Source organism: Primulina tabacum, chromosome 10 (genome assembly GCF_025594145.1).
Source record: "Primulina tabacum isolate GXHZ01 chromosome 10, ASM2559414v2, whole genome shotgun sequence".
In the NCBI taxonomy this organism is placed as follows: Eukaryota; Viridiplantae; Streptophyta; class Magnoliopsida; order Lamiales; family Gesneriaceae; genus Primulina; species Primulina tabacum.
Window position 1 is genome coordinate 30,100,432 of NC_134559.1, and position 13,946 is coordinate 30,114,377.

A 13,946-nucleotide genomic window follows, 5' to 3' on the forward strand; every position below is an offset into this window, starting at 1 on the left:
GGTTATGATTAGGCGAGAGCAGTGTCGCGTGTTGTCCGTCGCCGCCCGCTCCACACGTACTCGAGAGATATAAGAATAAACATACCACTCCATGTCGGGTGCGATCATACCAGCATCAATGCACCGGATCCCATCAGAACTACGAAGTTAAGCGTTCTTGGACGAGAGCAGTACTAGGATGGGTGACCCCCTGGGAAGTCCTCGTGTTGCACCCCTTTTCGTGTTTTTCTATTTTTGATTACTTGTTGACAGACAATTTTGGGCTCAAATCATCTGAATCTCGATCGGGACCAGATATGACATGTGAAATCAACGTAGCTCGGGCACTGCCGAATTTGGACAAAATTGTAGCCAAATTTGATTTTAAACGGGCAAACGAACGAGACTCATTATTACGCAATGAGCTGGCGAGATTTTAGCCAAATTCCTTCTCTAAGACCCTCTAATTTGCGATTTTCAGCTTCTGTTAAGCTTCCGTTTCTCGAGAAATCCGCTTAGGAAGTCCGAAATTCGATTCCGGTTCCATTTTATCGTATCTCAGGCATAATAATAGCTTTACGTTTGCTATTTTCTTTTTCTAATTTTTTTTCTATTTTCTGAAAACATTTAGCGATTTTTGTTGTCGTGAGCCGATTCTGTGCGGAAGGGTATAACGCAGATTACTCCGGAGACGGTTAACTCATTAAAAAATATTATTTCGACTGTTTTATCCATAATTTACATAAACGGTCGCGACACGAGGACTTCCCAGGGAGGTCACCCATCCTAGCTCTGGCATCGTGCCAGAACGATTAACTTCATGGTTCTGATTGGTCGAGAGCAGTGCCACGTGTTGTCCATCGCCGCCCGCTCCACACGTACTCGATGGATATAAGAATAAACATCCCACTCAATGTCGGGTGCGATCATACCAGCAATAATGCACCGGATCCCATCAAAATTCCGAAGTTAAGCGTGCTAGGGCGAGAGCAGTACTAGGATGGGTGATCCCCTGAGAAGTCCTCGTGTTGCACCCCTTTTCGTGTTTTTCTATTTTTGATTACTTGTTGACAGATGATTTTCGGCTCAAATCATCTGAATCTCGATCGGGACTAGATAAGACATGTGAAATCAACGTAGCTCGGGCACTGCCGGATTTGGACAAAATTGTAGCCATATTTGATTGTAAACAAGCAAACGAACGAGACTCATTACTCCGCAATGAGCTGACGAGATTTTAGCTGAATTCCTTCTCTAATTTGCGATTTTCCGCTTCTGTTAAGCTTCCGTTTCCTCGAAAATCAGCTTAGGAAGTCCGAAATTCGATTTCGGTTCCATTTTTTCGTATCCCTGGGATAATAATAGCTTTACATTCGCTATTTTCTTATTATTTTTTTTTCTATTTTCTTGAAACATTTAGCGATTTTTGTTGTCGTGAGCCAGTTCTGTGCGAAAGGGTATGACGCAGATTACTCCAAAGACGGTTAACTCATTAAAAACAATTATTTCGACTGTTTAGCCATAATTTACGTAAACGATCGGGACACGAGGACTGCCCAGGGAGGTCACCCATCCTAGCTCTGCCATCGCGCCAGAACGTTTAATTTCATGGTTCTGATTGGGCGGGAGCAGTGCCACGTGTTGTCCATCGTCGCCCACTCCACACGTACTCGAGGGATATAAGAATAAACATCCCACTCAATGTCTGGCGCGATCATACCAGCACTAATGCACCGGATCCCATCAGAACTCTGAAGTTAAGCGTGCTTGGGCGAGAGCAGTACTAGGATGGGTGATCCCCTGAGAAGTCCTCGTGTTGCACCCCTTTTCGTGTTTTTCTATTTTTGATTACTTGTTGATAGACGATTTTTGGCTCAAATCATCTGAATCTCGATTGGGACTAGATAAGACATGTGAAATCAACGTAGCTCGGGGCACAGCCGGATTTGGAAAAAATTGTAGCCTAATTTGATTGTAAACGGGAAAACGAACGTGACTCATTCTCCGCACTGAGCTGGCGAGATTTTAGCCGAATTTCTTCTCTAAGACGCTCTAATTTGGGATTTTCCGCTTCTGTTAAGCTTCCGTTTCCTCGAGAAATCCGTTTAGGATGTCCGAAATTCGATTCTGGTTCCATTTTATCGTATCCCAGGCATAATAATAGCTTTACATTCGTTATTTTCTTCTTATTATTTTTTTTCTATTTTCTAGAAACATTTAGCGATTTTTGTTGTCGTGAGTCGGTTCTATGCGGAAGGGTATGACGCAGATTACTTCGGAGACGGTTAACTCATTAAAAACAATTATCTCGACTGTTTTATCCATAATTTAAGTAAACGGTCGCGACACGAGGACTTCCCAGGGAGGTCACCCATCCTAGCTCTGCCATCGCTCCAGAACGCTTAACTTCATGGTTCTGATTGGGCGAGAGCAGTGCCGCGTGTTGTCCATCGCCGCCCGCTACACACGTACTCGAGGGATATAAGAATAAACATCCCACTCAATTTCGGGTGCGATCATACCCGCACTAATGCACTAGATTCCATCAGAACTCCGAAGTTAAGCTTGCTTGGGCGAGAGCAGTACGAGGATGGGTGACCCCCTGGGAAGTCCTCGTGTTGCGCCCCTTTTCGTGTTTTTTTATTTTTGATTACTTGTTGACAGACGATTTTTGGCTCAAATCATCTGAATCTCGATCGAGACCAGATAAGACATGCGAAATCAAAGTAGCTCGGGCAGTGCCGGATTTGGACAAAATTGTAGCCTAATTTGATTGTAAACAGGCAAACGAACGAGACTCATTACTCCGCAATGAGCTAACGAGATTTTAGCCGAATTCCTTCTCTAAAACCCTCTAATTTGCGATTTTTCGCTTTTGTTAAGCTTCCGTTTCCTCGAGAAATCCGCTTAGGTAGTTTGAAATTCGATTCCGGTTCCATTTTATCGTATACCAGGCATAATAATAGCTTTAAATTCGCTATTTTCTTATTCTTATTTTTTTTTTCTATTTTCTGGAAATATTTAGCGATTTTTGTTGTCGTGAGCCAGTTCTGTGCGAAAGGGTATGACGCAGATTACTCCGGAGACCGTTAACTCATTAAAAACAATTATTTCGACAGTTTTAGCCATAATTTACGTAAACAGTCGCGACACAAGGACTTCCCGGGGAGGTCACCCATCCTAGCTCTGCCATCGCGCCAGAACGCTTAACTTCATGGTTCTTATTGGGCGAGAGTAGTGCCGCGTGTTGTCCATCTCCGCCTGCGCCACACGTACTCGAGGTATATAAGAATAAACATCCCACTCAATGTCTGGCGCGATCATACCAGCACTAATGCACCGGATCCCATCAGAACTCTGAAGTTAAGCGTGCTTGGGCGAGAGCAGTACTAGGATGGGTTACCCCTTGGGAAGTCCTCATGTTGCACCCCTTTTTGTGTTTTTCGATTTTTGATTACTTGTTGACAGATAATTTTTGGCTCAAATCATCTGAATCTCGATTGGACCAGATAAGACATGTGAAATCAACGTAGCTCGGGCACTGCCGGATTTGGATAAAATTTTAGCTTAATTTGATTGTAAACGGGCAAACGAACGAGACTCATTTCTCCGCAATGAGCTGGCGAGATTTTAGCCGAATTCCTTCTTTAAGACCCACTAATTTGCGATTTTCCGCTTCTGTTAAGCTTATGTTTCCTCGAGAAATCCCCTTAGGAAGTCCGAAATTCGATTTCGGATCCATTTTATCGTATCCTAGGCATAATAATATCTTTACATTCGCTATTTCCTTATTCTTATTTTTTTTTCTATTTTCTGGAAATATTTAGCGATTTTTGTTGTCCTGAGCCAGTTCTGTGCGAAATGGTATGACGCAGATTACTCCGGAGACGGTTAACTCATTAAAAACAATTATTTCGACTGTTTAGCCATAATTTACGTAAACCGTCGCGACACGAGGACTTCTCGGGGAGGTCACCCATCCTAGCTCTGCCATCGCGCCAGAACTCTTAACTTCATGGTTCTTATTGGGCGAGAACAGTGCCGCGTGTTGTCCATCGCCGCTCGCTCCACACGTGCTCGAGGGATATAAGAATAAACATCCCACTCAATGTCGGGTGCGATCATACCAGCACTAATGCACCGGATCCTATCAGAAGTCCGAAGTTAAGCGTGCTTGGACGAGAGCAGTACTAGGCTGGGTGACCCCTGGGAAGTTGTCACGCCCCGTGTTCGAAGAGCATGTGACATCCGGCATTGTTTTAACAATTAGTTTAAAACGATTAAGCCTCGTATCGAAATGACTAAAACAAGTCTTTTTCATAAATAAAACATTGTCTTTACATTGACAATAGAATAAAAATAATCTGAGTTGCAAATGCGAAAACTGAACAAAAGGAAAATAAAGTCTTGATTTCTTGTATCTTGCTCATCGGCTACCATCCCCAGAAGGCTTCTTGTTTCTCCTCATTCAGTTACTCTTCATTTTAATCTGAAATTTGTAAGGGGTGAGTGTTTTGGGAAACACTCAGCAAATGGGGGTCGATCGAATTCCAATGATACATATAGAACTTAATCTTTAAAACATTTCTTTAACAAACTATCAAATCTTATCACTTTTAACTCATCATAACAGAAACGAAATAAATATGAGACAGAGGTTATCAGAAGATTCAGAGCAGTTCAGAAACAGATCAGAACAATTCTGAACAGAACATATCGGAGCAGACAGAACACTGTTACTCATCTCATTTCCATGGTCAAATTGTCCCCAATATGTTAGTCCTCTAAGGGTTGAGGCCAGAACATGGTTTTATACCCACCGATGGGGGCCAGACAGAACATGGTTTTATACCCACCAATGGGGGCCAGACAGAACTACAATTCTCGTCCCATTTCAAATCGAGTTGTAATAGTGCAACACAGAATTCAAAGTTTACCAGACAGAACTTATCAGAGTTTTCAGATATCAGAGTTTCAGACGGATTCAGCGGAACCAAAGAATTTCGAAGCATAGAAGAAAACACATAATCGATCGAAATTTTAAAAGACGGTCATCATGCTGTTTTTGAAAAAAGAGGACACATTCATGCATGTCATAACTTATATATTAAAGATTTTAAAATACAAACGAATATACATATCAAAAACCCACTTACAGTACTCTCGAAGTTACGGTTCGAAATGTGCAGAACTTTGGCGAACGAAACTTGTTGAATTTCGGCCAAGTGATGACCGAACCAGGAGATGATCTTCACAACGATGTGGATAGCAAATCACAGCATTGAAAAGCCGGAACAACTCCTCCTTCTTTCTTCTTGCAAGCGACAGCCGAGAGGTGGTTTTGGAGGGAAATGAGCCAATTTTTCTTGCTGATTTTTGGGTGTGATTTCTTTAGCATGTTGAGGTGGTATTTATAGGTGAAGTATGGTCTTTTCCCCTCCCCATGACCGAAATATTGGAGCCCAAGCAAGCCATCAATGTGGTCAAGGTTAACTCAAGCATCGAAGGTCACCTTGGTTTACTAAAGAGTCCATTCTTGCACAATAAATTGGTCCAAGCCTCTTAGCTCTTCCCTTAGCTCCCTTTCTTGGTTAACTCAATAGTCATCACTTGTATAATAAGTTTTTCCAAACCTTTAGTTCTTTTAGCTCCTTCTTTGGTTAACTCAATGGTCATAAATATGTCCAATCCTTTAGCTCTTCTCCTTGGTTTACTCAAGGGTAATTTCTTGCACATTAAAATTTTCCAATGCTTTAGCTCTCCTCCTAGCTCTATTTTTTTAATTCTTTTAGGACAAGAAAGAATGAGCTTCATTGAGCTAAAAGATTGAGCTCATGAGCATGGGGTTTCTTTTCCAAGAATCTTGGAGCTTCCTTGAGCTGAGGGTTTTAGCTTGTGAGGTAAGGGTTTCCTCTTCCGAGTGGCGTACCCTCAGTTCTCAAGGTTTTGCATTGCCTCGGCTTCTTTTTGAGCTACTTTTCGAGCTTTTTGAGGTGCTTTGCTTTGAAAAATCCGGGTTCTCACATCCCACCCTCCTTATTGGAAGTTTCGTCCTCGAAACTTGAGTTAGATAAATCTTTAAAAAGTGAGGGTGCCGAGTGCGCATACGTTCTTCAAATTCCCAAGTTGCTTCTCGTTCCATATGATTCGACCATTGTATCTTTACATATGGAATTGTTCGGCATCTCAGCACTTGGTATTTGGTGTTACTTGAATAAGGACTTCTTCATATTTCATTTCCTCGTTCACATTTCCTTTGATTAGTAGCGGTTCAATTTCAAGAATGCTACTTGGATATGAGACACACTTCCTTAGCTGTGAGACATGGAAGACGTTGTAAATCCTTGACATGCCTGGTGGTAAAGCCCGTTGATAAGCTAGGTTTCCCATTTTTCTCAGTATTTCGAAGGGTCCGACATATCTTGGAGTTATCTTTCTAGAATTGCTGAATCGAACCACTCCTTTCATAGGGGAAACTTTAACATAAGCTTTCACACCATTTTCAAACTCCAACGGTCTTCACTTTAAATAAGCCCAGCTCTTTTGTCGATCATGAGCTGCCTTGCGTTTTTCCTTGATAATAGCTACTTTATCAACAATTCAAGTACCATGATAGCTTTCTCTCTGATTTCAATACTTCCATGATAATTATTGTTATCGGCAAATTCAATCAAAGGGGGGTGTTTATTGGAGTCCGAGGTCCATGGCACACGCCCTAAAATATCTTCAATAGTTCGATCCACCGTCTTTGTCTCATGTTTAATTCCTTTTGTGTGAATAGTATTTGAGGCTTTGATGATTGATCAATTTCACACATTTGACACTAAAAAAATTGATTCTCTAGATCTTTGGCTCAAATATAATTGTGGCTGATTCACTATCATGTGTTGGATAATTTTGCTCACATGGTTTTAATTTCATCGATGCATAGGCAATTAATTGCCCTCTTGAATGAGAACACATCACAATCCTCTTTTGATGCATCATTGTAAATTGTGAAATTCTTGCCTTCTTCAGGAAGTACTAATACTAGCGTAGAAACGAGTTTCTTTTTCAAGATCTAAAAACTCTTCTCACATTCTTCACTCTAATTGAATTTAGAGTTCTTCTGAGTGAGCTTGGTGAGCGGAAGAAAATCCTTCAACACATTTTCTTAATAGCCAAATAATCCCGAAAACTTCAAATTTCTATTCCAGTATTCGATCAAGGCCTGTCTATGATTACCTCCACCTTATTGGTGATCAACTGATATGCCCATTTCAGATATTATATGACCGAAGAATGTGACATTTTTTAATCAAAATTCACATTTCTTAAATTTAGTATTTAGTTATTTTTCTCTGAGCATCGGTGGAGCAAGACGAAGATCTTCCTTGCGGTCTTTCTCACTTGTTGAATATACAAGAATGTCTTCAATAAATGCTACCACAAACTTGCCGAGGAATTTTCTTGAACACTCTGTTCATGAGTTCTATGAATGTTGCTGGAGCATTGGTCATGCCAAAAGTTATTATCATGAACTCATAGTGTCCATACCCTTTTCTTTTTAAGGCTGTTTTAGGAATATTCTCTGCCTTGGCCTTCAATTGTGATAGTCTGATCTTAGATAGAGCTTCGAAAAGATCTTAGCTCCTTTTAACTGATAGAAAAGGTCATCTATTCTTGAAAGATGACATTTGTTCTTGATCTCATATAGTACTTTGTCGAATGACACACTATCTTGTACTTTCACCATTCTTCTGTACCAATAAGATTGAATCTCCCCAAGAAGAGGCACTAGGTCTGATTTGTTTTTGTCTAACAAATCTTGGAATCGAACTTTTATCTCCTTGAGTTCAACTGAAGCCATTTGCTAGGGTTCTTTAGATATTGGTGCAGCACGAGCTATAAAGTTACTTTCGAATTCTTTCACGATCTGAGATAATTCAAAGTAACGCTTCCAGAACTCTCGTACCACGGGAATATTTTTATATCTTGAGCTCAATTCCTTCTTTTTCTTCTCTCATTATCGCTAGTTAGACTTCTTAGCCATACTCCATGGCTTTCTAAGTTTGTGAAGCAGAAATGAAGGATTTTTGTTCCTTATCCTTGCCATAAAATACGATTTATTCTTGGATTGGAGTTTGGCATTCTTACCTCGACCATCTAACACTGCATGATTCTTGTCCAACCAACCAATTCTCAGAATGACGTTGAAATTTACCATAGTACACTAAATAAAATCGGCACTGAATATATGCGTATCCATACTTATTGTGTTCTAAATTATCACGATTACTATCTCCAAACATAAAATCAATATAGAATCTTAGAACATAACTCCTTATCAGCCTATTGACTTAAGTCCCAATAACCTAGTTAAAATTTCTTTCAACATTGTACGGAAGAAATTAATTCCTCAAACAATTCTTCTTTTACTAAATCTGTCTTTAATCAAAACTATGAGCCTAACATGCTTTAATACAAACAAGCTTCGTTGGATGTCTTTCCCCACAAATCTTTCCCCTATTTTTCTTTTTACTATAAGAAGAGTCAGAACCTATTATGCATGCTACACTTCCCTTTATGTCCACCAATATCTCATAACTCTCTTTATTTACCTAAGGTAATGACCTTAATTTCTTAACTTAAGTTATTGTTTCTTAACTTTATTAAATATTCCAAAATCTTACATATTTAAATTTATCGCTTAATAGCCAAAATTTAAATGTCCATACCGTTAATTATTGACATAAAAATCAACTTTTACATATGAATATCAAAACTTATATAATTCTTATCTCATATTTTCATAAATAATTTATTATCCGCGAATCAAACATTTCATCTTAAGTCGGAAGAATTCCCAAATGTAAGTCAACTTATATCAGAGTATTTGTATTCCCAAAAATATAAGTCAAATTATCTTTGATAGGTATGTTCCCAAAATATATTTCAACTTATCTATGTACATTCTCAAAGAAATGTCACACTTTTTTCTTTCATATCATTTAACCATAATACCAGTCTAGCCTATTTTATCATCTCTCAACATTACTGTTCTTTTTCCACTACATCCATAGGTGCTTCTTCTTCTTCTTCCACATTTTCCACGACAAGGTGCGCAGTCTATCCATTGCAACATGAAGCTTGGCGATGTAACGTTCTTGCTTGCTAGAAAGGTCTTCATGTCGATGACGAGAACGGTTAGCAAGGTTTTTCTAAGTTTCAATCCTTACTATCAACTTTCGATTAAGGGAAACTAGTCATTCCACGTGTAGTGTTAGGGCGAGCTGGCTCTTTGCTCGATCAAGGTGATGGTTGAGATTATGTATATAAGTTTGAAGCAGATTCTTAATCTTTGTGAGTTCTTGTTTATCTTGTTTTCCTCAAGTAATGTTGACGCATGCGAAGTGCGGCTTGAGCACGAGTACAAGAACATAAATTGAGGTAAAATTTCATAATGGTATCAAAGTAAAGGATAGAAAGGTAAAAAATTTTGATTGAAACAAAGATTTCGTGGAACTTTCTATACTAGAAATTTCAGAATGATTGAAGGTAATAGATTTCAAATTTCTCAAAGAATTTTGGAAAGATTGAGAGTTTGTTTCAGAATGTACTAGGCTTTTGCCAAAATTTGACTTCTTCAAATTTTGTCTGTCAAAATCCCAGCAGGATTATGAACCTGGCGGCTCTGATACCACTTAAATGTCACGCAAAGTGTCTGAAGCGCCTGTGACATCCGGCATTCTTTTAACAATTACTTTAAAATAATTAAGCCTCGTATCGAAATGCCAAAAACAAGTCTTTTTCATAAATAAAACATTGTCTTTACATTGACAATAGAATAAAAATACATCAGAGTTGCAAATGCGGAAACTGAACAAAAGGAAAATAAAGTCTTGATTTCTTGTATCTTGCTCATCGGCTACCATCCCCATAAGGCTTTCTTCCTCATTCAGTTGGTCTTCATTTTAATCTGAAATTTGTAAGGAGTGAGTGTTTTGGGAAACACTCAGTAAGTGGGGGTCGATCGATTTCCTATGACACATATAGAACTTAATCTTTAAAACATTTCTTTAACAAATTTTCAAATCTTATCATTTTTAACTCATCATAACAGAAACAAAATAAATATGAGACAGAGGTTATCAGAAGATTCAGAGCAGTTCAGAAACAGATCAGAACAATTTAGAACAGAACAGATCGGAACAGACAGAACACTGTTACTCATCTCATTTCCATGGTCAAATTGTCCCCAATATGTTAGTCCTCTAAGAGGTGAGGCCAGAACACGGTTTTATACCCACCAATGGAGGCCAGACAGAACATGGTTTTATACCCACCAATGGGGGCCAGACAGAATTACAATTCTCGTCCCATTTCAAATCGAGTTGTAACAGTGCAACACAGAATTCAAAGTTTACAAGACAGAACGTATCAGAGTTTCAGACGGATTCAGCGGAACCAAAGAATTTCGAAGCATAGAAGAAAACACATAATCGATCGAAATTTTAAAAGACGGTCATCATGCTGTTTTCGAAAAAAGAGGACACACATTCATACATGTCATGACTTATATATTCAAGATTTAAAAATACAAACGAATATACATATCAAAAACCCACTTACAATACTCTCGAAGTTACGGTTCGAAATGTGCAGAACTTTGGCGAACGAAACTTGTTGAATTTCGGTCAAGTGATGACCGAACCAGGAGATGATCTTCACAACGATGTGGATAGCAAATCACAGAATTGAAAAGCCGGAACAACTCCTCCTTCTTTCTTCTTGCAAGCGACAGCCGAGAGGTGGTTTTGGAGGGAAATGAGCCGATTTTTCTTGCTGATTTTTGGGTGTGATTTCTTTAGCATGTTGAGGTGGTATTTATAGGTGAAGGATGGACTTTTCCCCTCCCCATGGCCGAAATATTGGAGCCCAAGCAAGCCATCAATGTGGTCAAGGTTAACTCAAGCATCAAAGGTCACCTTGGTTTAGTAAAGAGTCCATTCTTGCACAATAAATTGGTCCAAGCCTCTTAGCTCTTCCCTTAGCTCCCTTTCTTGGTTAACTTAATAGTCATCACTTGTATAATAAGTTTGTCCAAACCTTTAGTTCTTTTAGCTCCTTCTTTGGTTAACTCAATGGTCATAAATATATCCAATCCTTTAGCTTTTCTCCTTGGTTTACTCAAGGGTAATTTCTTGCACATTAAATTTTTCCAATGCTTTAGCTCTCCTCCTAGTTCTATTTTTTTTTATTCTTTTAGGACAAGAAAGAATGAGCTTCATTGAGGTAAAAGATTGAGCTCATGAGCATGGGGTTTCTTTTCTTAGAATTTTGGAGCTTCCTTGAGCTGAGGGTTTTAGCTTGTGAGGTAAGGGTTTCCTCTTCCGAGTGACGTACCCTCAATTCTCAAGAGTTTACGTTGCCTCGGCTTCTTTTTGAGCTACTTTCCGAGCTTTTAAGGTGCTTTGCTTTGAAAAATCCGGGTTCTCACAGAAGTCCTCGTGTTGCAACCCTTTTCGTGTTTTTCTATTTTTGATTACTTGTTGACAGACGATTTTCGGTTCAAATCATCTGAACCTCGATCGGGACCAGATAAGACATGTGAAATCAACTTAGCTCATGCACTGCCGGATTAGGACAAAATTGTAGCCTAATTTGATTGTAAATGGGCAAACGAACGAGACTCATTACTCCGCAATGAGCTGGCAAGATTTTAGCCGAATTCCTTTTCTAAGACCCTCTAATTTGCGATTTTTCGCTTTTGTTAAGCTTCAGTTTACGCGAGAAATCCGCTTAGGAAGTCCAAATTTTATTCCGGTTCCATTTTATCGTATCCCATGCATAATAATAGCTTTACATTCGCTATTTTCTTATTCTTTTTTTTTTTCTATTTTCTCGAAACATTTAGCGATTTTTGTTGTCGTGAGCATGTTCTGTGCGGAAGCGTATGATGTAGATTACTCCGGAGACGGTTAACTCATTAAAAACAATTATTTTGATTGTTTTATCCATAATTTACGTAAATGGTCGCGACACGAGGACTTCCCGGGGTGGTCACCCATCCTAGCTCTGCCATCGCGCCAGAACGCTTAACTTCATGGTTCTGATTGGGCGAGAGGTGTGCCGCGTGTTGTCCATTGCCGCCCGCTCCACACGTACTCGAGGGATATAAGAATAAACATTTCACCCAATTTCGGGTGCGATCATACTAGCACTAATGCACTGGATCCCATCATAACTCCGAAGTTAAGCGTGCTTGGGCGAGACCAGTACTGGGAAGTCCTCGTGTTGCACCCCTTTTCGTGTTTTTCTATTTTTGATTGATTACTTGTTGATAGACGATTTTCGGCTCAAATCATCTGAATCTCGATCGTGACCAGATAATACATGTGAAATCAACGTAACTCGGGCACTGCCGGATTTGGACAAAATTGTAGCCTAATTTGATTGTAAACGGGCAAACGAACGAGACTCATTATTCCGCAATGAGCTGACAAGATTTTAGCCGAATTCTTTCTCTAAGACCCTCTAATTTGCGATTTTCCGCTTCTGTTAAGCTTTCGTTTCTCGAGAAATCCTCTTAGGAAGTTCAAAATTCGATTACGGTTCCATTTTATCGTATCCCAGGAATAATAATAGCTTTACATTCGCTATTTTCTTCTTCTTATTTTTTTTACTATTTTCTGGCAACATTTAGCGATTTTTGTTGTCGTGAGCCGATTCTGCGCTGAAGGGTATGACGCAGATTACTCCGGAGACGGTTAACTAATTAAAAACAATTATTTCGACTGTTTTAGCCATAATTTACGTAAACGGTCGCGACACGAGGACTTCCCGGGGAGGTCACCCATCCTAGCTCTGCCATCGCGCCAGAATGCTTAACTTCATGGTTCTGATTGGGCTAGATCAGTGCCGCCTTTTGTCCATCACCGCCCGCTCCACACGTACTCGAGGGATATAAGAATAAACATCCCACTCAATGTCGGGTGCGATCATACCAGCAATAATGCACTGTATCCCATCAGAACTCCGAAGTTAAGCGTGCTTGGGCGAGAGCAGTACTAGGATGGGTGAACCTCTAGGAAGTCCTCATGTTGCACCCCTTTTCGTGTTTTTCTATTTTTGATTAGTTGTTGACATACAATTTTCGGTTCAAATCATCTGAATCTCGATCGGGACCAGATAAAACATGTGAAATCAACGTAGCTCGGGCACTGCCGGATTTGGACAAAATTGTAGCCTAATTATTTTGTAAACGGGCAAACGAACGAGACTCATTACTCCGCAATGAGCTGACAAGATTTTAGACGAATTCCTTCTCTAAGATCCTCTAATTTGCGATTTTCCGCTTCTGTTAAGCTTCCGTTTCATCGAGAAATCCGCTTAGGAAGTCCGAAATTCGATTACGGTTCCATTTTTTTATCGTATCCCAGGCATTATAGTAGCTTTACATTCGCTATTTTCTTCTTCTTATTTTTTTTTTCTATTTTCTGTGAAAATTTAGCGATTTTTATTGTCGTGAGACGGTTTTGTGCGGAAGGGTATGACGCAGATTACTGCGGAGACGGTTAACTCATTAAAAACAATTATTTCGACTCTTGTATCCATAATTTACTTAAACGGTCGCGACATGAGGACTTCCCAGGGAGGTCACCCATCGTAGCCCTGCCATCGCGCCAGAACGCTTAACTTCATGGTTATGATTGGGCGAGAGCAGTGCCGCGTGTTGTCCATCGCCGTCCGCTCCACACGTACTCGAGGATATAAGAATAAAAATCCCACTCAATGTCGGGTGCGATCATACCAGCACTAATGCACCGGATCCCATCAGAAATCCGAAGTGAAGCGTGCTTGGACGAGAGCAGTACTAGGATGGGTGACCCCCTGGGAAGTCCTCGTTTTGCATCCTTTTTCATGTTTTTCTATTTTTGATTGATTACTTGTTGACAGACGATTTTCGGCTCAAATCAACGTAGCTC

General features: G+C 39.9%; 6 non-coding genes and 3 pseudogenes across 6 annotated transcripts; all 9 read left to right on the forward strand.

The window, feature by feature from the left end:
* Nucleotides 1–96: 96 nt before the first annotated feature.
* On the forward strand, nt 97–215 carry LOC142517102 (5S ribosomal RNA). Its single transcript, XR_012812862.1, has one exon. It is a non-coding gene; the product is annotated as a 5S ribosomal RNA (ribosomal RNA).
* Nucleotides 216–897: 682 nt separating this feature from the next.
* Nucleotides 898–1,016, forward strand: LOC142517366 (5S ribosomal RNA). Its single transcript, XR_012813116.1, has one exon. It is a non-coding gene; the product is annotated as a 5S ribosomal RNA (ribosomal RNA).
* A 669-nt stretch (nt 1,017–1,685) lies between these two features.
* Nucleotides 1,686–1,804, forward strand: LOC142515432 (5S ribosomal RNA). Its single transcript, XR_012811278.1, has one exon. It is a non-coding gene; the product is annotated as a 5S ribosomal RNA (ribosomal RNA).
* Nucleotides 1,805–2,487: 683 nt separating this feature from the next.
* LOC142507598 (5S ribosomal RNA) lies at nt 2,488–2,606 on the forward strand. The gene has a single exon (XR_012805851.1). It is a non-coding gene; the product is annotated as a 5S ribosomal RNA (ribosomal RNA).
* Nucleotides 2,607–3,291: 685 nt separating this feature from the next.
* On the forward strand, nt 3,292–3,410 carry LOC142517380 (5S ribosomal RNA). Its single transcript, XR_012813130.1, has one exon. It is a non-coding gene; the product is annotated as a 5S ribosomal RNA (ribosomal RNA).
* A 682-nt stretch (nt 3,411–4,092) lies between these two features.
* LOC142512475 (5S ribosomal RNA) lies at nt 4,093–4,212 on the forward strand (annotated as a pseudogene).
* Nucleotides 4,213–12,162: 7,950 nt separating this feature from the next.
* Nucleotides 12,163–12,264, forward strand: LOC142512564 (5S ribosomal RNA; annotated as a pseudogene).
* A 687-nt stretch (nt 12,265–12,951) lies between these two features.
* On the forward strand, nt 12,952–13,070 carry LOC142510565 (5S ribosomal RNA; annotated as a pseudogene).
* Nucleotides 13,071–13,757: 687 nt separating this feature from the next.
* LOC142515597 (5S ribosomal RNA) lies at nt 13,758–13,876 on the forward strand. Its single transcript, XR_012811433.1, has one exon. It is a non-coding gene; the product is annotated as a 5S ribosomal RNA (ribosomal RNA).
* Nucleotides 13,877–13,946: the final 70 nt, after the last annotated feature.